At 43.3% G+C, this 23,114-nt stretch overlaps 1 pseudogene; it reads left to right on the plus strand.

Annotated features, from left to right (window-relative positions):
- The first annotated feature begins 14,705 nt into the window (after positions 1 to 14,705).
- On the plus strand, positions 14,706 to 18,373 carry LOC132542606 (heterogeneous nuclear ribonucleoprotein A1-like; annotated as a pseudogene).
- The last annotated feature ends 4,741 nt before the right edge of the window (positions 18,374 to 23,114 follow it).

The following is a 23,114-nucleotide window of genomic DNA, read 5'->3' on the forward strand; positions in this document are numbered from 1 at the left end:
TTGGAGAGAACTTGACTGGAGCCAACCTAGGCTGCTGTGTTGGAGAGGGATCAGGAATCCATGTCAGTCTAGAGTCACAGAAGAGAGGCTCTGGGACTCTTGGAGCCTGAAGGCAACCCAATGTTAATCAGAAGAGCAACAATATTTATACTCGCCAAGAAGGAAATAGTAGGGTGGAAAACAGGATGTGACATAGAGAGGGTGGATGAAAAGAGAATGCAAACTAGTGGTGGAAAACAGGGTGTGACTAGGAGAGGGAGCAGCCAGTGAAAAGAGAGTGTGAACCAGTGGGGATTAAACTAGTGCCCTGCAGGCAGGGTGGTTCTTAGGTAAAACAGTGATTATGTAAATAGATCATAGTGTTAAGCTGGGGGGAGCTGGCATACTTCCCAACATAATATATTTATTTAAAACATGAAGGAAAAGAGGAGGAGGCAGGGGAAGAAGAAGGAAGGGAATTGGGTGGTAGCACAGCGGGTTAAGTGCACATGGCACAAAGCACAAAGACCTGGATAAGGATCCTGGTTCAAGCCTCTGGCTCCCCACCTGTAGCCGAGTCCCTTCACAGGCAGTGAAGCAGGTCTGCAGGTGTCTGTCTTTTTCTCTCCCTCTCTGTCTTCCCCTCCTCTCTCCATTTCTCTCTGTCCTATCTAACAACAACATTAATAACAACAACAATAAAACAACAAGGGCAACAAAATGAAATAAATAAATAAATAAATACCAATTTCTTTAAATAAATAAAAAGGAGAAGGAGAAAAAGAAGAAAATCTGAGAAAGCCTTCACTGAGGAGGGCACATTTGAACTGAGTTCATGTTGAGATAAAAGAGAAGACGGAAGAGGAGAACTGGGGAGGGCTATTCCCAGCAGAACAAATGCAGGACAGAAGGTGGCACCATTGTAGTGCAAGACTGGGACACTGGAGGGCCCAGGTTTAATCCCCAGACCCACCATAATCCAGAGCAGATCTCTGAGAAAAGAGGGAAAGAGAGAGGGAAGAAGAAAAAAGAAAGGAGGGAACAAGGGAAGAAAACAGCATAGTCAAGGCACAGAGATGAGAGAGGTGTGGTATTTTGGGAAGTTACAAAACACTGAAGTAGACTTCACTCAACGGAAAGTCAGTGTGGAAGTGTAGGGAAGACACCATCAGCTTCACCCATCAGCATGAGAGGCTCCATCTCCTACCAGTGCTGGTCATCCATTACTGCATAATAAATCCCCCAGAAATCAACTTATGATCCAGCAAAATCCCTCTTGGACATTTACCCAAAGGGCATTCAAGCCCTTTAGAAGGGACACATGCAGTCCTGTATTCACAGATGCATTATTCAAAGCAGCCAAAGACTGAAGCAACCTAGATGCCCATCATCTGATGACTGGCTGACAAGGTTATGGGATATATACTCCATGGAATACTATTGTGCAAGCAAAAAAGATGAGATTGTCTCCTTTGAAACAAAATGGATGGAACTGGAGGTGATGCTTAGTGAAATAAGAGATGAAAGATAGCTGTCTTGTGGTTTCTCTCATATGTGGAATGTAGAGCGCTGACTCACGTGAAATTGTGGGAAAAAAATCCAAACAAAAAGAGAATCGAGCCAACTATAAGAATTGTGAGAACTCTGGTGGTGATAGTTGGGAGGGTGGGATACGGAACTTTGGTGCTGGGTGTGGTGTGGACTGTACAGTGTCATCTTAGAATCTTGTACCAAACTAATACTGACAAGTAAGAAAACCTTTGTAAGATCCCCCCAGAATGGCTTTATTTACAACGACAGTAAAGATAAGTGAGTGTTGTCTCTCATTGTTTCTTCAGGCGACTGAGTCTGCATTGCTACTACCCTTAGAATCTGGAGCATTGACAGGGAGGGACACCAGGGGACAGAGATCTAACCAGGAAACTCAGGAGAAGACCTATACCTCGGTGGCATAGCTGAGGGGTTGTAAAAGTCTCTTTGCATAACCACTGGATTATCTCTGCCACACCCTGCTTTATCTCTTGGTCTGGAGTCAGCGATTAAGCTGAAGCCTACTGATAGTTTAAAAGCCCTCAGGCTCCCATAGCCTACAGGGAAGAAAAAAAAAGAGGCTTTTAAACCACTGAGCTCCAACTCAGGGATTAAAATACTATTGAAAAAAACTGTTAACTTCCACCACTGTGAACCCTTTAATTAACTTAAGACACAAGTCATTTCAAGCAATAGTGTTCAGTAATTTGAAAATTACTGATAAAGAGAACTCATAACATAATATATAAAATGGTTAAAACAACAAGAAGAAATATTGGAGAATCGAACCAGGACAAGAGTCCAGCAAAAAGTCCTCCAAAGGGTGAAGCACAAAATAACGAGTTCAACATCCAAACATTAGCTAAGGAAATAATAACAGGAGTGAGTAAAGAATTTGAAAAAATTATGGAAGCAACCCAGGTGTCCAACAACAGATGAGTGGCTGAGCAAGTTGTGGTATATATACACAATGGAATACCATTCAGCTGTAACAAATGATGACTTCACCGTTTTCAGCCGATCTTGGATGGACCTTGAAAAAATCATGTTGAGTGAAATAAGTCAGAAACAGAAGGATGAATATGGGATGATCTCACTCTCAGGCAGAAGTTGAAAAACAAGACCAGAAAAGAAAACACAAGTCAAACCTGAAATGGAATTGGAGTATTACACCAAAGTAAAAGACTCTGGGGTGGGTGGGTAGGTGGGGAAAATACAGGTCCATGAAAAATGATGAATGAAATAGTGTGGGGTTGTATTGTTAAATGGGAATCTGGGGAATGTTATGCATGTTCAAACTATTGTATTTACTGTTGAATGTAAAGCATTAATTCCCCAATAAAGAAATAAATTATTTAAAAAAAAAGTTGAAAAACAAGATCAGAAAAGAAAACACAAGTAGAACCTGAAATGGGATTGGCATATTGCACCAAAGTAAAAGACTCTGGGGTGGGTGGGGAGAATATAGGTCTATGAAGGATGATAAATGACTTAGTGGGGGTTGTATTGTTAAATGGGAAACTGGGGAATGTTATGCATGTACAAACTATTGCATTTACTGTTGAATGTAAAACATTAATTCCCCAATAAAAAAATTTAAAAAAGAATTTGAAAAAATTGTAATCAGGAATATAGGATCAATAAATGAGACTATGGAAGAAAATACTAATTATCTCACGGTTATTAGAGTGCTGAAAATTGAAATCGCTGAGCTAAGAACACAACTAGCTGAATAAGCTAAAACAGTATCAGAACAGGGCAACAAAATAGATGAACTCCAGAAAACAGAAGAGGGCAGAAAGAACAGAATCAATGAGGCTGAAGACAGAATTAGTAAGATTGAGGATGAATCAATGAGGCTGAAGACAGAATTAGTAAGATTGAGGATGAATTAGAAACAACTAAAAAAGAAGTAAGAGATCTCAAAAAGAGATTAAGAGATGCTGAAAACAACAACAGAGTCCTATGGGATGACTTCAAAAGAAAAAATATACGCATTATTGGCATACCAGAGGAAGAAAGAGAAGGAGAGGAAGAAAGCATTCTCCAGGCCATAATAGCTGAAAATTCTCTAGTCTAGACAACACCAAAGACATAAAGATTCAAGAAGCCCAGAGGGTCCCAAACAGAATAAACCCAGACCTAAAGACACCAAGACATATCATACTTAAAATGGAAAGGAATAAGGATAAAGAAAGGATCCTCAAGGCTGCAAGAGAAAAACAAAGAGTCACCTAAAAAGGAAAACCCATAAGATTAGCAGCAGACTTCTCCATACAAACACTACAGGCCAGAAGAGAATGGCAAGATATCTATCGAGTGCTCATTGAGAAAGGCTTTCAACCAAGAATACTATATGCTGCTAGACTGTCATTCAGAATAGATGGAGGCATCAAAACCTTCTCAGACAAGCAACAGTTGAAGGAAGCAACCATCACCAAGCCTGCCCTGAAAGAAGTTCTGAAAGGTCTCCTATAAACAACCAGACCACCACAAATAGGACATATATCAAAACACTCTAAAACTCTACAAGAATAGCGTTAAAATATCTTCAATCTTTGATATCAATAAATGTCAATGGCCTGAATTCACCTATTAAAAGACACAGAGTATGAAGATGGATCAGAAAACACAATCCAACAATATGTTGTCTACAGGAAACTCACCTAACTCAACAAGACAAACACAGACTTAAAGTGAAAGGATGGAAAACTATCATACAAGCCAATGGCCCAAAAAAAAGATCAGGAACAGCTATTCTCATATCTGACATGATAGACTTTAAAATAGATAAGATTAATAAAGATAGGAATGGACACTACTTAATGCTCAGAGGATCAGTCAATCAAGAGGACTTAACAATTATTAATATCTATGCACACAATGAGAAGCCATCTAAATACATCAAACTTCTACTGAAAGAGCTACAGCAATATATTAACAGTAACACAATCATAGTAGGGGACTTCAACACCCCACTCTCTCAAGTTGACAGATCATCCAGGAAGAAAATCAGTAAAGACATAAAGGAGCTAAATGAACAGATAGATAAACTAGAACTATTGGACATTTTCAGAGTCATTCATCCCAAGAAACTGGAATACACATTTTACTCAAATCCACATGGATCATTCTCAAGGATAGACCATATGTTAGGCCACAAAGACAGCATCAGCCTATTCAAGAGCACTGAAATCATCCCAAGCATCTTCTCAGACCACAGTGGAATTAAACTAACACTTAACAATCAACAAAAGATTAGTAACAGTCCCAAAATGTGGAAGCTCAACAGTACACTTCTTAACAACTTCTGGGTCAAAGAGGAAATCAAAATGTTTCGAGAGTTCAATGAAAATGAAGACACAAGCTATCAAAATATTTGGGACACAGATAAAGCAGTCCTAAGAGGGAAGTTCATAGCTATACAAGCACACATTAGGAAACAAGAAAAGGCACAAATAAACAGCCTGATTGCACATCTTAAAGACCTAAAAGAAGAACAACAAAGGAATCCTAAAGCAACCAGAAGGACAGAAGTCACTAAAGTTAGGGCAGAAATAAATAACATAGAGAATAGGAAAACCATACAAAAGATCAATGAAAGTAAATGTTGGTTCTTCGAAAGAGTAAACAAAATGATAAACCTTTAGCCAGACTCACAAAACAAAAAAGGGAGAAGACCCAAATAAATTGGATAGTAAATGAAAGAGGAGATATCACAAAGGACACTGCAGAAATTCAACATATCATGCGAGGCTTCTATGAACAACTATATGCCACCAAGCTAGAGAACCTGGAAGAAATGAATGATTTCCTAGATACCTACCAACTTCCAAAACTAAGTAAAGAAGAAGTGGATAACATGAACAGGCCCATCACAGCTAATGAAATTAAAACAGTTATCAAAAATCTTCCCAAAAATAAAAGTCCTGGACCAGATGTTTTTACAAATGAATTCTACAAAACTTTCAAAGAAGAACTAATACCTCTACTTTTAAAAGTCTTCCAGAAGATTGAAGACACTGGAATACTCCCTGCCAGCTTCTATGAAGCCAACATCACCCTGATACCAAAAGCAGACAGGGACACAACCAAAAAAGAAAACTACAGACCAATATCTTTGATGAACATAGATGCGAAAATATTGAACAAAATTCTAGCCAACCGGATACAGCAGTATATCAAAAAGATTGTTCATCATGACCAAGTGGGGTTTATCCCAGGCATGCAAGGTTGGTTTAATATAAGTAAATCAATCAATGTGATCTACCATATCAACAAAAGCAAGACAAAAAACCACATGGTCATATCAATAGATGCAGAGAAAGCCTTTGACAAAATACAACATCCCTTTATGATCAAAACACTACAAAAAATGGGAATAGATGGAAAATTCCTGAAGATAGTGGAGTCTATATATAGCAAACCTACAGCCAACATCATACTCAATGGTGACAAACTGGAAGCATTTCCACTCAGATCAGGTACTAGACAGGGCTGCCCACTATCACCATTACTATTCAACATAGTGTTGGAAGTTCTTGCCATAGCAATCAGGGAGGAGCAAGGAATTAAAGGCATACAGATTGGAAGAGAAGAAGTCAAACTCTCCTTATTTGCAGATGACATGATAGTATACATGGAAAAACCTACTGGAACATGAACAGACACACTGACCAGTGGAATAGAATTGAGAGCCCAGAAATGAGGTCCCACACGTGTGGACATCTAATCTTTGACAAAGGGGCTCAGACTATTACATAGGGAAAGCAGAGTCTCTTCAACAAATGGTGTTGGAAACAATGGGTTGAAACATGCAGAAGAATGAAACTGAATCACTGTATTTCACCAAATACAACAAAAGTAAATTCCAAGTGGATCAAGGACTTGGATGTTAGACCAGAAACTATCAGATACTTAGAGGAAAATATTGGCAGAACTTTTTTCCGCATAAATTTTAAAGACATTTTCAATGAAACAAATCCAATTACAAGGAAGACTAAGGCAAGTATAAACCTATGGGACTACATCAAATTAAAAAGCTTCTTCACAGCAAAAGAAACCACTACCCAAACCAAGAGACCCCTCACAGAATGGGAGATCTTTACATGCCATACATCAGACAAGAGTTTAATAACCAACATATATAAAGAGCTTGCCAGACTCAACAACAACAAATAACCCCATCCAAAAATGGGGGGAGGACTTGGACAGAATATTCACCACAGAAGAGATCCAAAAGGCCGAGAAACACATGAAAAAATGCTCCAAGTCTCTGATTGTCAGAGAAATGCAAATCAAGACAACAATGAGATATCACTTCACTCCTGTGAGAATGTCACACATCAGAAAAGGCAACAGCAGCAAATGCTGGAGAGGGTGTGGGGTCAAAGGAACCCTCCTGCACTGCTGGTGGGAATGTCAATTGGTCCAACCTCTGTGGAGAACAGTCTGGAGAACTCTCACAAGGCTAGAAATGGACCTACCCTATGACCCTGCAATTCCCCTCCTGGGGATATATCCTAAGGAACCCAACACATCCATCCAAAAAGATCTGTGTACACATATGTTCTTGGCAGCATAATTTGTAATAGCCAAAACCTGGAAGCAACCCAGGTGTCCAACAACAGATGAGTGGCTGAGCAAGTTGTGGTATATATACACAATGGAATACTACTCAGCTGTAAAAAAATGGTGACTTCACCGTTTTCAGACCATCTTGGATGGACCTTGAAAAAATCATGCTGAGTGAAATAAGTCAGAAACAGAAGGATGAATATGGGATGATCTCACTCTCAGGCCAAAGTTGAAAAACAAGATTAGAAAAGAAAACACAAGTCGAACCTGAAATGGAATTGGAGTATTACACCAAAGTAAAAGACTCTGGGGTGGGTGGGTGGGTGGGGAGAATACAGGTCCATGAAAGATGATGAATGACATAGTGGGGGTTGTATTGTTAAATGGGAATCTGGGGAATGTTATGCATGTACAAACTATTATATTTACTGTTGAATGTAAAGCATTAATTCCCCAATAAAGAAATAAATTATTAAAAAACAAAACAAAACAAACAAACAAAAAAATCAAAGAATCAAAATTTTTACAATTAAAAAAAAAAGATTGTACATTTGTATGGTATTCCTTACAGTCCTCAGGGACAGGCCAATGTAGAAAGGGCTAATAGGACACTTAAAAGTACTTTGCAGATTATTCATAAAGATAAGAAAGGGGATATGGGACCTAAAATGCCACACAATACTCTAAATAGAACTCTTTTTACTCTCAATATTTTGAACTTGGATAATTTTGGTAAATCTCCCAGTGACCAGTTTTGGAGGCCTGCCACTCAGAAGGGATATGCCATGATGAGATGGAATGATCCCTTAAGAGGTGCCTGGAAAGGGCCTGACCCCATTCTGATCTGGGGATGAGGGCATGTTTGTGTTTTCTCCCATACAGATAATGAAGCCTGCTGGTTGCCAGAAAGGTCGGTCCGACAAGTGGAGGAGGAGGAAGAGGAGGAGAATGAATGCCTGCAGACATCGAGCACTGGAAAGTGTGATGGAAAGACTGAGGATGATGTTGCTGAAGGACTCGACAACCTTGGGGATGTCTGCATCACCCAGCCTGACTGAACAAGCTGCAGGGCTGGTTCAACAGGTTGGTAAACCTCTCAGACCTATGACTTTGTTCCTGGGTCTCCTGGCTCTTACTACCTGCTCTGTCCATGGAGAAAAATTTTGGACCTATGTCCCCAACCCCCCCAATACTCCAGACTGCAGTCTAGAATGGGGATGAAGTTCCAGTGTACACTAATAACTCCCGGTTCATCGGTGGTCACTCGGCAGACCACGTCACATGGGAGGCAAGTGTTTCTTTTGACTTTGAGGGCATCAGCTCTGAGGTCCCCATTTGCCTGCACACTAATGAAAGTGCGAATGTGAGGGGGTGTTTCTCATTACAAAAGACTCACTATGCCCTGCCTCAGACTCGGGGTACTGTCATATTTAATGGCTCACGGGTCGACACTTTGTCTTACAACAGTACTAAATAGAAGGTAAAAGGCTGACCCTTCCCGTATAACAAATCCATAGACTGCTCTGAGTGACCTACTCCAGTGCTGGTGTGTGAGCCAGACCCAAAGAACTATACCCAACAGCCTCCGTGGCCACTGTGCAGAGCACTAATGTCACCGGCTGGAGTAGAGACAGTATCACCTGAGTTTCATGAAGCAGGAAAGAGAGCAACCTCACCCTAGGAGCCCGTGGATACTGGATGGCTGAAGGACTTTGGGACATTGAGGGCACCTCCACTTGATGAGAGTGGACTGGGAATTGATTTGGAAGGCATTCTCAATCACTTCATACGACCTTCCCAGTTCATCCATTGGATGATAGGACTATTAGCTCCCCTCTTTGTGATTTTCCTGTTGATCCTTTGTCTCCCATTAATCCTGAGAATAATCACCAGGCAGCTACAGGCTGTTTGGGCCCAGCTGCACGCCTTTCAGGTACACACTCAAGCCAAAATGCATATATAAGTATTTGATTCATTTTATATAAAGAAGGGGGAGATGTTGGGAGCAGCATTCAGGGTAAACCCCTCAGGCCCCCCGAGAAGGGGGATAGCCAAGGGGACTTACATGGGAACACCATGACCCTTGGCTGCACTCTGCTGCTCCCCTGATATAGATTATGCTTGGCTGTTTGGTGTGTGCTTGATGGCGTGCAGCCACTTTCTTGTTTAGGCTCTGCTGAGTTTAGCAGAGCATAATGACCTTAGGCAAGTCTAGTAAGACAAAATAAAGTCTGTAACCTCTTCCCTGTATTATTGTTCCTGTAACTAACCACTATCACTGAATGACCTTTCTCTGTATGAATAATGCTGATGTGAAAGACTCTGTAACTGCCTGCTTTTAGTATAAATTATCAGAAGCTCAGAAATAAACTTGCTTGTGTCTCTGGCACAAGACCTCCCTACCCCACCCATCTCTCATCCCTTCTGTCAGGATTATCATTGAACATTACTCCGTGCTGGACATGGAGGCAACAGAAGAGCAAGCGAAAGAGAAAGAAGCAGACATCACTCTGATAGGTATGCTGCTGGTGACCGAACTCAGGATCTCATGCTTGAGAGTCCAATGCCTTATCCATTGCGCCAGCTACCGGACCACTCACTGTAAAGTATTTCTATGGATTGAGTTATCATCTAGTTCAGTTATTTCCAGGATTAACAATAGAATAAACTGAGGGGTTGCATGGTGGCACACCTGGTTGAACACATTATAATGTTCAAGGACCCAGGTTCGAGCCCCAACCCCAACTGCAGGCAGAAAGCTTGCAGTGAAACAGAAAGTGGTGAAACAGGGCTGCAGGTGTCTTTCTGTCTCTCTCCCTGTCTATGATCTCTATCACCCACTTCCCTCTCTATTTCTGATGGTTTCTTCACAGGCGGTGTCTGTCTTTCTCTCCCCCTCTCTGTTTTCCCCTCCTCTCTCCATTTTAAACTGTCCTATCCAAAAATGACATCATAACCAACAATAAGACAACAAGGGAGGCAAAAGGGAATAAATATTAAAATAATCATAATATCCAAGCGTCTGACCCAGACTGGTGGCACAGCATCACGTGAGGCAGCTGCAGAGTCACTGCACAAGATCCTGCAGTGGGACCAGCTCCAGCGGCCCGGCTGCAGACACGCAGCTGGCGGCCACCTGCAGCAGCACAACCGGGCAGGTGCTGTGCACTCCAGAACCGCAGCCTGGAGAACGCAGACACACAGACATGCCGGTCTGCCTGAGGCCAAGGCCAGAGAGCACCGTGCTCAGCTCAGCTCCCCGCCGTGGGTCCGTGCCCCCAATCGCCCACCAGAGCCCAGCCGGAGCCGGCCCAGGACACCCTGTGCCCGCCCCAGTGGCTCACACCATGCCCCCTCAGGCCCCGCACCTCCCCGCAGCTCCGCAGGCCCCAAAGCGGGGCGAGGGGAAGTGGAATCCAGACCAGCAGGGAGGCGGCACAGAATGGCAAGAGGCTAGGCTGGCGCACCTCCCCAACAAACATCACATTTTTGGCAGTTCCAGGTCACTCTCTACAAAAAAGCCGAATTCCAGTGGCTGACCTTCCTCATGCAGCTTTTCATCCCCTGCCATTTCTCCCCCTAGTCACCTACTTTGGACTGAGACTTCTATTGGACTTGCTGGTATACCCTTTGCACACTTTAGACAATTTTACAGCAGCTTCCTTCCCTTCACGCTACTGGTTTTTCATAGACTGACCCTGAGTAGTTCATAGACTTTATAGACTGTTGCCTTGAGGACAACAATGCCAAATAGCCCCTCTGCTTGGCGGGCCATGCCCTCCCACCTACAGGTCATGCCCTTTGAGGCAGGAAACACCCCCTAATTATGAACCCTTGCCCCCCCCCCCATAGACAGGGAATATTCCTTTGCGCACCAAGCCTTCCCTTGACATCACACTGGCTTTTACTGCTCCCCTACTTGTCCCTTCCTGTTTTGTTATATCATTTAGGTTTATACCCAAAAGGTTTCTGCTCACCCCTACACCACTATTCCTAAGTCACAGATGGAGTCTTTTACAGACATTGACCCATCTTAATGTGATGACTATGTAAGTATGTGGATTGGCCATATTTTCACTCTTTCAAACTTATGAATAAATTCCTTATACTTATATACTGGAGTCATGTTGTTAAAATTCGTAAGCTCTTGCTGGGCCAGGCTAGCTTCACGGGCGGGTAACAAGACTCAGAGACAACGGCTGGGCAGGGAAGCTGTATTTCTTTATTCAGGAACAACGATTCATAAACTAAGACAAACTAATCACCAAACAGAACTCGGCTGTCTCTTTGCGGTGGCGCAAGCACTCTCTCTCACTCTGGAACTCAAGAACCCTCCAACTCTGAAACTCCCGAACTCTGGCGGGGTTCCTTGGGGCAGGGCCAAGCGGGCCCGCGAAATTAGCAGGACTGATCTAATTCTCTTGGCGGGGGAGAACTAGAACCCAATGTAAAGCATACAACAATTCCCCCTTTTCTTTTAACTAAATGGCTACAGTATCAAGGGTGTGGGGTGAACAGAAACCTATATCGTACAGGCATTTTTAAAAAAGAAACTGGCACAAACATGGAGAAACATGTAAGCAAGTAACAAGAACCAGTGTGTTGTAAGGGAAGGCCTGAGGGGGCCATATCTGCCTCTGTGGGCTAAACTTTATCAGCTTAAAAAAAAACATTTCTTGCCTCTGGTGGGCTACTTGCCTCTACGGGCATTTGCATGGGGGCGGGGAACGGCCTAGAGTCCAAAAGGCAGCTGGCTGCAATTTACTTACTATGAAATAAAACTTGTTATTAGCATATTTCTAATAGAGAAGGAATTTGAGACTTTTACATAGCAACAACGTCTTTTAACCTTTTGTTACACCCATTCAAGATGGAGTTGTGCACAGGAAAGGAAACCTCAGGCATGAGAATAATTAGCATAGCCATTGTGCGATCTACCATTTCTAATAGAGAAGGTAGTGGAGAGTTTTACATATCAACAAGTCTATTTAACCTTTTGTTTTGACCAACTTAGTTAAAATATATTGCTTGTTAACTAATTTTTACCTTAGACTTTAAATGTAAGTTAATTTTATCTTTATGAGAATTACGTTGAAAACCTTTTTCATTTAACTTTGTCTAGTAAGAATTTAGCCTTAAAGTTACTGTTTACCAAACTTTAAACATACACATAAACATGGTCATTAATACACAAGGAGAGAAACCTTTGTTATGAAGACATGTCATTTTAAACACGAATTTAAATCTGTACTGTCTTAGTTGTTGGGGGGGGTTCACCATCCGGAGGTGGCTTCCCGCACAGCTTCACTTCTAGGAATTGCAGGTTGCGATCTCTGTACAAATCTCTGCGTACTCCAGCTTGTCTGCCTTCAGACCAGACCGGCAGCTGGAGATCTCGTGTGCCCAATTTCGGCAGGGAGCCCGGGGGTCCGGGAGTCCCGGGATGGTTCCAGAATTTATAGCAAGAGGGCAGGCGGGCCAGTTTTGTAGAAGGCGTGGGCCTAGGTGCCCAGGGGTGGCGGCCATGATAGGCCGCCGCGGCCCTGCCCCATGGCCCTGCCATGTCTGCTGCCCTGCTCGCAGTGGCTGAGCAGCGTGGAGGGATCATGCATCCAGTGCCCTGCGACACGCAGTGGAGAGCCGGCTCCTGCGGGCTGGCCTCGGGCTCTTGCGTGTTGGCATCGGGCTCCAGCGTGTTGGCATCGGGCTCAAGCGTGCTGGCGTCGGGCTCTTGGGGCTCTTGTGTGTTGGCATCAGCCTCCTGCGGGCTGCGGGGCTGCGGGCGCGGTGCGCGGGGTTGTCTGGGCACAGCCGGCTGGCTGGCTGTTTAACCAGGTGGAAACAGCAGGTCCACGCCTCGCCTCCCGCCCCCCTGGCTATTCCCGCTGGTTGTTCTGAGTTCGCCCGAGCGAGTGGAAACCACAGAGTGGTCCAGAGATAAATGTTCCAGAAACAGCAAAACAGTCTCGTGAAGAAAGAGCAGAGGCCTTTGGAGATCTCTTCACAAGCAGAAGAGAAGGCCATAGTACATAGGTAGCCAAATTGTCTTTACTTATCTGAGAGATGCGCAGGTCAGGTCCATGTGGGCGCCATTTGTTGTTAAAATTCGTAAGCTCTTGCTGAGCCGGGCTAGCTTCACGGGCGGGTAACAGAGACACGGAGACAACGGCTGGGCAGGGAAGCTGTATTTCTTTATTCAGGAACGATTCATAAACTAAGACAAACTAATCACCAAACAGAACTTGGCTGTCTCTTTGCGGCGGCACAAGCACTCTCTCTCACTCTGGAACTCAGGAACCCTCCAACTCTGAAACTCCCGAATTCTGGCGGGGTTCCTTGGGGTGGGGCCAAGCGGGCCCGCGAAATTAGCAGGACTGATCTAATTCTCTTGGTGGGGGAGAACTAGAACCCAATGTAAAGCATACAACAGAGTCATGTCAGTTTGTGTGGGTTTGAGTTAGTTGGCCTCAGTTTGTTTTACTTTGTAATGCATATGGTCAGAAACAAAACTTACCAAGAGCACTGCTCAGCTCTAATGATGCTGGTGCAAACCTGAGATCTGGAGATTAAGTTACTAGAGTTTCTTTGCATAAATAACAATCATGGTCTCTTCCCTGTCTATTGTATTTATTTATATATTTATTTGTTTGTTTTACTAGAACACTGCTCAACTTTGGCTTCTGGCGGTACAGGGGATTGAACCTGACACATTGGAGGCTCAGGCATGAGAGTCTCTTTGCGTCACCATTATGCTATCTGTCTCCCCCCCCCACCCCAACTAATAGCCATCTTGTTAAATGCAGAGCCTGGTTCATGGAAGTAACACACTAGTTAAAGAAAAAACTTTAAGCCAGAGACATCATGGTTTGAAGGTCAATCACTGGCAGCACTGGAAGTGAAAGCCAGTAAGTGCTCCTATGAAAAGAAGAAAAAGAAGGAAAAAGAATAAAGTGTCATGGAGTGACCAGTGGAGCAGAATTTTCCTTTTTAAAAAAAAATTATTATTAGCTTTAATTCTTGGCTTGAGACAGCCAGAAATAGAGAGGGAAATGGTGAGATAGAGGGAGAGAGACAGAGAGACACCTGCAGCACAGCTTCACCACTTGAAAGTTTTACCCATGCAGGTGGGGACCGGGACTTGAGCCCAGGTCCTTGCGCCCGAAATGCCTTAATGCCAATCATCTATGCTGACCCTGCCCACCCACCCTAGGGGCAGCTCCACACCTTCTGGGTGGAGTCCACTGGCAAACACATCTAGGGGTGTGTCAATGGCTGCTCACTGTGGAGAGCCACTGGTCTGTCCCCAGAATCAGCAGAAACACTTCTCCAGGACTTCCATCTCTTAACAGGCTCTGAAGAGAGACTGTCAGCTGCTCTGCACTGGAAGCCTCAGGTAAGCAGGGCCCTCTGACTGTAATGTGGGCTTGGGGAGGGAGGAGGTTGTCTAAATTTTGACATCCTGAGATTGCTGATGTCTGCATTCCTGGAGAGAGGAAAGCTGGCATCCAAAGGGATGTGCTCCTATAAACACTGAGCTACGGATGTCGGCTACATCACTGCTTTCTGCCCAAGGCCATCACTGAGTGAGCTTCCTGAGCTTGCCTCCTTTAGTTGCCACCATGTAGAAATCTGAGTCTCCCAAGGAGCCAGAACAGCTGTGAAAGCTCTTCATTGGAGGACTGAGCTTTGAAACGACAGATGAGAGTCTGAGAAGCCATTCTGAGCAGTGGGGAGCTCTCACAGACTGTGTGGTTATGAGACTCAAACACCAAGCGCTCCAGGGGTTTCAGTTTTGTCACATATACCACCATGGAGGAGGTGGGTGCTGCCATGAATGTGAGGCCACACAGGGTTGATGGGAGAGTCTTGGAACCAAAGACAGCCATCTCCAGAGAAGATTCTCAACATCCTGGCGCCCACTTAACTATGAAAAAGATTTCTGTGGGGGGCATTAAAGAAGACACTGAAGAACATCATCTAAGAGACTATTTTGAACACTATGGAAAAATTGAAGTTATTGAAATCATGACTGACCGGGGCAGTGGCCAAAGAGAATGAAGTGGTTCTGGAAACTTTGGTGGTGGCTGTGGAGGTGGCTTTCATGGTAATGACAACTTTGGCAGAGGGGGAGACTTTAGTGGTCAAGGTGGTTCTGGTGGCAGCCAAAGTGGTGGCCGATGTGGTGGCAGTGGGGATGGCTACAATGGATTTGGCAATGATGGAAGTAATTTTGGAGGTGACAGAAGCTACAATGATTTTGGCAATCACAATAACCAGTCCTATGAACCTATGAAAGGAGGATACACTGGAGGCCAAAGCTCCAGCCCCTTTGATGGTGGTGGCCAGTATTTGCCAAACTACAAAACCAAGGTGAATACGGTGGCTCCAAAAGCAGCAGTAGCTATGGCAGCGGCAGAAGGTTTTAGTTGCCAGGAAACAAAGCTTAGCAGGACAGCAGAGGCAGCAGGCCTAGCTGCTACAAAGAAGACTTGTGTGGCGCCCCCCTCCTCCCCCCGTCATGAACGCCAGGGAGCCTGACAGGGTCATCTCCTCTGGACCTGCATTCAGACTTCAAGGAAGCTGGGCAGAAAGGAAAAGAGTGGGACGATGCATTCTCCCCCCGTTATTGTTACAAATAATTATACTGTCACAATTGATTAATAGTGCTTTGGCAGTGCCTGGTGGAAATGGAAAGTCAGAGGCACCCCCTCTCCCTTACACAGGGGCATATTTGAAAGTTACATTATGAAAGTGGAGAAGGTGAGTCAACATAGACGGACAAAAGAAGTCATGTTATGACCTGCTCCTCAAAGAAAGAATAAAGAGATTGAGGCCTCCCAGGTACAAGTTGACGTATTGAAACAAAGAAAGATTAATAGTTAAACTGTACCAGACCTAGATGAGCAGTGGTCCACGACTAGGCAAAGATCTGTATGCCTGCCATAGAAGATTAATGGTAAAGATAGCCCTCAGCAAAAGTCTAAAGCAATTCTGGGTATGACCTCCCCTGAGAACAGGACAATACTAAGCATTGTTCCATTCTTTACAGTTATAGGGGAGTAACATGTAGCTTGCCAAAACCACAAGACTATGTTTATTCCTACTTCTTTATGAGCAAGTTGTCTAGGCAACCTGAATGTAACCTGAAAAAAGTATAAAAGCGAATGCAGTTTCACTATTAAAATGAGTCCAGATTCACCCTCCAATAGTGTGGTGTCTATCTGTTCTCCCTCACGCCGACTCCTGACCCACCTGGGAGGTTGCCTTCGAGACCCCTGGCCCTCATGCTGCTCATCCACTGTGTGGTGGTCCGCGGCAGACTTGTGTGTTGGGTAGTATGCCAGATCCCCCAACTTAAAGCTTCTGTCTCTAATCCTATTTAACTAAGCACCAGCATGCCTGCAGGGCATTGGTTTGATCAAATTTTGGCCCTATGAAAGGAGCAAACTTTGGAGGCCAAAGCTCTGCCCCTATGGTGGTGGTGGCCAGTGTTTTACTAAACCACAAAACCAAGGTGAATGTGGTAGCTCCAAGAGCAGCAGTAGCTATGGCAGCGGCAGAAGGTTTTAATCACCAGTAAACAAAGCTTAGCAGGAGAGCAGAGCCAGAGAGGTGACAGGGAAGCGACAGGTCACAACAGATTTGTGAACTCAGCCAAGCACATTGATGGCAGGGCCTAGCTGCTAGAAAGACTTGTGTTAGACAATACTCTTATGTATGGGGAAAAAGAACTTTGGAGGACTGTATTTGTGACTAATTGACAGGTTATTTTAGTTTCTGTTTTGTGGGAAGTGTAAAGCATTTCAACAAAGGGTTTTAATGTAGTTTCCTTTTTCACCCATGCTGATGATTGCTAAATGTCTGATCATGATGCTGAATAAATGTGTCTTTAAAGAAACAAAATAATGTGTTACTGAATATAAATAAATATGGACACTGGACACAGAGCTGGCTCACACAGGAGAGCATTTGCTGTACTGTATATGAGATTTCAGGTCTGAGCACCCCATGGGAGCACTACAGGGAGGGAAAGTTCCACTTGGGGTGGAGCAGTGTGGTGGAATCCCTCCTCTCTCAAACTCTCAGAAACATAAAACAATGAAAAACTCAACACATGTGTCCTGGGATCAGGCAAGCCCCAATTTTCTGGAGACCCCCATCCCCCTGAAACTTGTTTTAAAATTTTTATTTATAAAAAAGAAACACTGAAAAAAACATAGGAAAAACAACTCCACACAATTTTCACCCCCAGAACTCTGTATCCCATCCCCTCTCTTGACAGTTTTCCTATTCTTTATCCCTCTGGGAGCACGGACCCAGGATCATTGTGGGATGCAGAAGGTGGGAGGTCTGGCTTCTGGAATTGCTTCCCTGCTGAACATGGGCTTTGACAGATGGATCCATACTCCCAGCCTGCCTCTCTCTTTCCCTAGTTGGGCAGGGATCTGGGGAAGTGGGACTCCAGGACAGATTGGTAGAGTCTCCTGCCCAGGGAAAGCAGTTGGCACTATAGTAGCATCTAGAACCTGGTGGCTGAGAAGAGTTCACATATGAAGCCAAACAAATTATTGACTAATTATGAACCTAAACTTTGGAATACTGTGGATGTAGATTTGGAGGTCTCCATTGTGTAGTTAGTAGGCCTATTTTTGTTGTATTGCAAAGGGCCCATGATTATACTAGGTTTTGTTTGTTTTGTTTTTTTCTGAACCAGATGTCTGATATGCAAGTGAACCCAAGTTATTGTCTGGGGAGATGATATCAAGGCTGGAAAAAGGGCTATAAAGCTGAATCAGAAAAGAGTAGCTCCCAAATATGGAAAGGTGTATAATATTGTCAACTGTAAGCCCCATAAATTTTATCTGGGGCCCATATTCAAAAGAATACACAAGACCACTGAGCTCACAGACTGTAAACAGAACCACAGGAAAATCTATGCAGACTAATGGACCCCTTATACAGAGACAGAAAACTTTCTCTGCCCAAGACTTAACGGAAAAGTCTGTTAAAGCAAAGAGCACTGCTCCTGTCTCAGAGGACACCTATCCAGAAATAGAGTTCCCTTTAATCCTCTAGATTTTGAGAGCTTTTCACCTGTTGAAGAACATCAGTTGCTTATTTGCCCTTGAGTGGTGTGCCCTTCATGATTCTTGAGGACAAGCTGCTGAACCTGTATCCCCCTTTCCCTGTGAAGATGCCCACCCTACTGTGGGAATCTGATATGTTCCAGTCTCCTTCAATCATTCTGTCAGCCCTGGATGTCGAATTGACGCCCATTTGCTATTAATGACCTTCTTAAACTTGACACTTTGTGATTTGTTTCTAACTTTGTATTAATAAAGCAGTTCTTGAACAGAAAGAAAAGAGAGAGAGAGAGGCTGGGAGTATGGATCAACCTGTCAATGCCCACATTCTGCAGGGAAGCAATTCCAGAAGCCAGACCTCCCACCTTCTGTACCCCATAATGGCCATGGCTCCATACTCCCAGAGGGATAAAGAATAGGAAAGCTATCAGGGAAGGGGATGAGACCAGGAGTTCTGGTGGTGGGAACTGTGTGGTTATTTTATACTATGGTTTTTCTCAGTGTTTCCTTTTTTTTTTTCAATATTTATTCCTTTTTGTTGCCCTTGTTTTGTTGTTGTTGTTGTCATTGTTGTTGGGTAGGACAGAGAGAAATTGAGAGAGGAAGGTAGCCAGAATGGGGGAATGATAGACACCTGCAGACCTACTTCACCACCTGTGAAGTGACTCCCCTGTAGGTGGGGAGGCAGGGGCTTGAACCGGGATGCTTATGCGGGTCATTGCATTTTTTGCCTCCTGTGCTTAACACGCTGTGATACCGCCCGACTCCCTAGTGTTTCCTTTATATAAAATTTTATAAATTCAGGGCACAGGAGGTGGGATAGTAGGTGGGTTTTGGATAAAACCACTTCCTGGATCACTCAGTAGCTTCTTCAGCAGTTGTCGTTTCTGTCTCTTCTAAAGCATGACAATCTCACACTGATAGCTTTATTTACCTTTCCTGATAAACAGTGATTCTGAGAATATTTTCAGATGTCTACTGTCCCTGTGGATCTCTTGAGAATATTCTGGCCATATTTTCCACCTACTGTTGAAGAGCTGGCATATCTTTTCAAAAACATATTTTGTGAGAGATGCAGATAGAGAAACACCATAGCAATGCCCAGCTCTGCCTTATGGTGGTTTGAACCCGGGACTTTAGAGTCTCAGGCATGACAGTCTCTTTGCATAACCATTGTGCTATCTACCCATGTCCAATGTGTTGATTAATTTTTAAAATTTATTTATTTTCCCTTTTGTTATCCTTGTTCTTTTTGTTGTAGTTGCTGTTGTTATTGATGTTGTTGGATAGGACAGAGGGAAATGGAGAAAGGAGGGGAAGACAGAGAGGAGGAGAGAAAGATAGACACCTGCAGACCTGCTTCACCACCTGTGAAGTGACTCCCCTGTAGGTGGAGAGCCGAGGGCTCGAACCGGGATCCTTACTCCAGTCCTTGATAGAATTCTTCATGTACTTTTCTTATAAATGCTCTCTGATGTAGGACAAAACTTTTATCACAGTCTGTGGGAAATATCTGTATGGTAGACCTCCTTTGCTTGATAACCTTTTCAATTTGATGTAACTGCATTCATTTATTTTTGCTATTGGTTTCCATGCAATTGTTTGTAGTGATGAACATGTTGACAAACTTACATGAAGGAGAGTTCTCCCTGTTTTTATCTAAATATTTGATGATTTTTAGCTTATCAAATCACTTATCACTCTGGAGCAAAATTTTAAAAAAATATTTATTTATCCCCTTTTCTTGCTCTTGTTGCTTTCTTGTAGTTAGTATTATTGTTGTTACTGATGTTGTTAGATAGGACAGAGAGAAACGGAGAGAGGAGGGGAAGACAGAGAGGGGGAGAGAAAGATAGACACCTGCAGATCTGCTTCACCGCCTGTGAAGTGACTCCCCTGTAGGTGGGGAGCCAGGGGCTCAAACCCGTATCCTTAGTTTGGTCCTTGCACTTTGTGCCACATGCCCTTAACCCGCTGTGCTACCACCGGACTCCCTGGAGCAAAATTTTAAGTCTTTATTTTCTTTACCCTCTATAAATAAATATTTTAAGAATCTACTTTAAAAAAGAGAAAATTCCTTCTAGCTCAATCCAAGATAAGTCAGAGATGGGTTCATTGTTCTTAATAGCTACGTAGTACTCCATTGTGCATATATACCACAGCTTTCTCAGCCACTCATCTGTTGTTGGGCACCTGGGTTACTTTCAGGTTTTCACTATCACGAATTGTGGTGCTATCAACATAGGTGTACACATATCTTTTTGGTTGGGTATTATGGTGTCCTTGGGGTATATCATTAGGAGAGGAATTACTGGGTCATACAGAAGGTCCATGTCTAGCCTTGTGAGAGTTCTCCAGACAGATCTCCACAGAGATTGGAGCAATTTACATTCCCACCAGCAGTGCAGAAGGGTTCCATTGTCCCCACCACCTCTCCAGCATTTGTTCCTGCTGTCCTTTTTGATGTTTGCCACTCTCACAGGGGTATCTCAAAATTGTCTTTATTTGCATTTCTTTGACAATCAGTGACCTGGAGCAACCATAACATTTTTTGGTCCATATCAGACATAAAACTTCCATAATTTTTCACCTAGTCTCCCTCATATCTCAATATCTAAAGTTCTTTCTTTGGGGGGGAGGGGGAACCAGGGGCACACTTCTTGAATAAAATGAGAAAAGATATATAACTGTTTAGCTAAAGCATCTATACAGTTTTACATTAAACAGCCCCACATTCATTAGATAAGTTTTACCTGAAAAAAATTTTATATGTCCCAACAGATTCCCTTTGTGGCATCCTAGTCCATTCCCAGGGATGCAGCTTCCTTGAAGTCTGTTATCCTCATGGCCATGGTAGTTGACCTTGTCAAGCTCCAAGGGGGATCGAGGCACGGGGCGCCGCATCTCCCTTTATTTTATTTAAGAAACTCTGGATCCTCCTTCCCTAACTCATTAGTCAGGCAAGACTTATCCCCAGCCTTTAATTTTTTAAAATTCTTTATCTACTTATTTTTCTTCTCAATGATCTCTCTCTTACTATCTAAGAAATTCCTTAATCAAGCTCTAAATAGCAAAAGCTTCTACAGAGAACTAATAGTTTCCCCTTTCTGGAACCAAGGACAAACTTCCTCTAAAAAAGTTTAAAAGTGCTTGAGTTGTTTAGAAGGGATTTTAATCCCTCTTCCTAGCAACATCTGTTGTAGGACTGAAAGAAATAGTTCTCCTTTTGAACTGTCCTTACCCATTACCTTCCCATATTTTCACTAAAACTGTCCTAATCTTTATGACAGCGGAACTGCAGCTCCCTTCACAAAGGGGGTCCTTATCCTGGTCTGATTGTAAAGAGGCGAGAAAGAGAAAGCTTACCCACTAGGTCTTCCGCGACGAACTGCTCGAGGGGAGGAGCAGCAGGAAGGAGCAGAGTCCCCGAAAGTGACCCGTGGGTGGACCAGGAGTCGGCGCAAGGGAGAACAGAATTACACCACACTCATTTTAGGAGGGTGAATCTGAACTCAATTTTTATTCAGCCAGTGAAAGTTTATATATCTTTCAGTCTTACATAAACAATATCTGGAACAGAAAGTAAAGCTCATTTCTTGATTAGATTGCCTTGCAGTTTTACACATAAGTGTCGTACTTTATGGGATGATGCATTTCTGAGTAATAGGCTTAGCAGATAGTATTTTATGTAGTTTTAACGTATTTCATAAGAATTTTTCATAAAACTTCATGTATTTGATGACCCATAACTTTGTCCACCTCATTGCTGTGTACATTTCCTGTTCATCTGTATCTAATCTGGGGACAGGGGCTGTTTGTCCCCAATTACTCGGCATCATGACCATGTACATAATGAAAACAATAATCAGTTTCCAATTTAGATCTGCTCAGAATGCCAAGACCCACTCCCAGAATTCTTCCTTGAAGTGAGTTTTCCGGTGTGCTGACCCTGTCAGACCCATCGTACTGGATTTGAGTGGGGTATAGCAGGCTTATATGTCATCAAGTAAGTGACAACAAAAGTGGCCTTCTAATTAAGATTAGAAAAAAATATGGAATGGGAGGTAGTGCAGTGGATAAAACTTGGGCCCTTAAAAACATGCCTATTTGGTGTGACTGACCTATTTAAACTTGATACTTTGTGGTTTGTAATGGATATAGGTCCATACTACCAGAGGGATAAAGAATAGGAAAGCTGTCAGGGGAGGCGAAGAGACACAAAGTTCTGGTGGTGGGAACTGTGTGGAGTTATCTTATACTATGGTTTTTGTGTTTCCTTTTTTAAAAAAGTATTTATTTATTCCTTTTTGTTGCCCTTGTTTTATTGTTGTTGCATAGGACAGGAGACAAACGGAGAGGGAAAGCCAGAAAGGGGGAGAGAATAAGATACCTGCAGACCACCTTCACTACCTGTGAAGTGACATCCCTGCAGGTGGGGAGCCAGGGGCTCGCACCCAGATCCATACGCTGGTCCTTGCATTTGCACCACCTATGCTTAACCCCCTGCACTACCGTCTGATTCCCAACTGTTTCTTTTATATAAAAAAACTCAAAGCACAGGAGGTGGGATAGTAGGTAGGTTTTGGATAAAACCACTTCCAGGACCACTCAGTAGCTTCTTCAACACTTGGTGTTTCTGTCTCTTCTAAAGCATGACAATCTCACATTGTTGGTTTTACCTTCCCTGATAAACAGTGATTTTGAGAATATTTTCAGATGTCTACTGCCTGGATCTATTGAGAATATTCTGGCCATATATTCTACCTATTTTTGAAGAGCTGGCTTATCTTTTTCAAAAAATATTTTGATTTTATTTTTGAGAGATGCAAAGATAAACACCATAGCAATGCTCAGCTCTGGCTTATGGTGGTTTGAACCTGGGACTTTAGAGTCTCAGGCATGACAGTCTCTTTACATAAACACTGTGCTATCTACCCCTGTCCA

The sequence above is a fragment of the Erinaceus europaeus genome, chromosome 13, assembly GCF_950295315.1.
Source record: "Erinaceus europaeus chromosome 13, mEriEur2.1, whole genome shotgun sequence".
In the NCBI taxonomy this organism is placed as follows: domain Eukaryota; kingdom Metazoa; phylum Chordata; class Mammalia; order Eulipotyphla; family Erinaceidae; genus Erinaceus; species Erinaceus europaeus.